A 2,473-nucleotide genomic window follows, 5' to 3' on the forward strand; every position below is an offset into this window, starting at 1 on the left:
ATTATTTTATATATCTATCTATTTCTCACTTAATCAAATCTATTTTCTAATTTTCACGAGTGGAATGCATCAAATTAAAAAAAAAAAAAAAAAGTATACCATATTGATAATTTGAAAAAATAAATCTTTTTTCCTTAATATTTAAAAGTTAATCGGTAACAAATAAAATATATCATTCTAAGCGATTACTTAAAATTTAAAATTACAAAAGAAAAGTTATTTATAAGGATAGTTTAAGTTTGGGTTTTTGAAAGAATTGAAAAGGTAAAGCTGTGAGAGAGGATGTTCAAAATTTCTTTAATTAGGAATTGTGAAATATTAATGATAATATGTATATAGGAGAGGGAAAATTGTCAAAAATAGTTTCCTAAGTTTTTCAGTTTTCAAAATTAGTATCTTTTTTGAAAATTCATTACAATAGTTTTTCTAGATACATGTATCCCGAGATAGACCACTAAGATTTACTTAAATCAACTTTTTATACATTAGCGATTATATTTTGTTTTCTTGGTGAAATATCGGCCAATATTAATACCGAGATTCTACCCATTTTTTTAAATATTAAATAATCTTTCTAAAAATTATGCCAAATCTTACCTAATTTTTCCAACAATTTGACTATCTTTATCAAATCATATATTAAATTTTTACATAATTTTTGAAATCTTTAGCCTAATTTATGCTTTCCACAATTATATGAATTTTCAAATTTCTAAATTTTCAAGTGAATTTACTAATTATGATTTTCCAAGTGGATATCAGGTTCACTGTGATTTTTAAATTTTAGAAAAGATCAAATTTTGTGAAAAATTGGGTAAGATTTGAGAAAACATAGTCTCGATATTAATCTACTTGATATTTCATCAAGAAAATCCAAATATATAGAAGCTTTAATCTGGCTCGAGATAACTGGGATTCTTTATATTTCTTTTTTTCTTTTTTGCAAAATTTGATTTTGGGTGAAAGATTTGAAAAATTAGGTAAGATTTTATATAAATTTTGGTGATAATATAATATTTGAAAAAATTTGTTAGAAACTTGGCAGAAGCAAAAACAATCGATAAGATAGAAAAATGTATATTTTTAAATAAATTTTGGTAGTCGATCTCGAACAAGATGTACCGAGAAAAATTAGTTTTGAGTTGTCAAAAAGCATATCAGTTTTGAAAAGTGAAAACTTGATGAGAGACTATTTTTGATAATTTCTCTATGAAAATTGAAAAACATATTAGAGTAGCATATAGTTATGCAGGAAATTAACGAAATCAAGAACAAATAGAAGAATTGTAATTAAGGAAAAAGATTTGACCTAGAAGACAAGTTCTTTAAAAGTATGATGGTTCCCCATTTTGAAGTTTGAAGTAGACCTTCTGTAAACCCTGGTTCCCTAGATAAGCATGTTTAGCCAAAGGAATGTTATAATACATATTTATTAAGTAGAAATTCATGTTTGTTTATAGGGATTATGAAAGAAGGGAAGGAAAATATATTAAATGAAAAAAACTCAATCATTAGTCTGGCTGGAGGCACTAGGAGTGAGGTGACGTGGCAATCTACTCTTTGAACTCAGGATGCGGCAGAAAGATTAAACAGGAAGTGAAACTTCAAAAGCATGGTTTCGGCAATTGACAAGAGCAAATTTAGTGAAAGTTCAGTGCCATTTGAAAACTGGGAGAATCTAGTTTTTAATGTTACCTTGTCAGTGAAAGATTGCAAGAGGAGAAGAACAAAAGTGGAGAATTTGTAGAAGAGGCAGAACTCGGATTAATCAGGGCCTGAGGTGAGATTGGAAGCTCCAGGCCAAACTACAAGGATTTTTAGCTAAAATTTTAAGGTAAGGAGTTACTCAATTCTAGCAAATTTGTAGAAGGAAGTCTCTTGAAAAGAGCTCTGGATTTTGAGTTATGAATTTTAAATTTATAATAGGGAATTGGTACATAAGCAGACAACTACTTGGATGAACAAGCAACAGTTCATGTGGAGTTATAACGAGATATAGGGATGAGGATCTCGCCCCTAAAGAAATCTTGCGCTAACTCTAGGTATTGAGTAAATTTTTCCAAGAAAAGTTGATCTCGCTCTAGAGGATCTCGCTGGTATCGCTCTAGAGGATCTCGCTGACCTTGCTCGGGGGGATCTCGCTAGTAAAGTTGTCTGTGTTGATGAATGTTCTTTTAATAAATGAATTAATTGAGGTATTTTACTAAGAATTCTAAGTAGTTTAACGGGAATTATATCTTATCAGGCCAAGAAGAGCTGGAGAAAGCGTATAAACCATTAAGAGCCTGACGAACTGTGAGTGACTAAATAAACTTAAGGTTTCCAATACTCATGCATATATGATCAAGTAAAGCACAATGACATTAATGATGAATTTATACTTCCTCAAGCAACAAATGGTTAGAGAATAACTTAACGCATGTTTCCCGGCTTATATGTGTGTAACACAGGCTAAGGTATGTCGTGCAACCAT

This window comes from Benincasa hispida, unplaced genomic scaffold (genome assembly GCF_027475165.1).
Source record: "Benincasa hispida cultivar pf3 unplaced genomic scaffold, pf3_genome.v1.1 HicScf1848, whole genome shotgun sequence".
Lineage (NCBI taxonomy): Eukaryota > Viridiplantae > Streptophyta > Magnoliopsida > Cucurbitales > Cucurbitaceae > Benincasa > Benincasa hispida.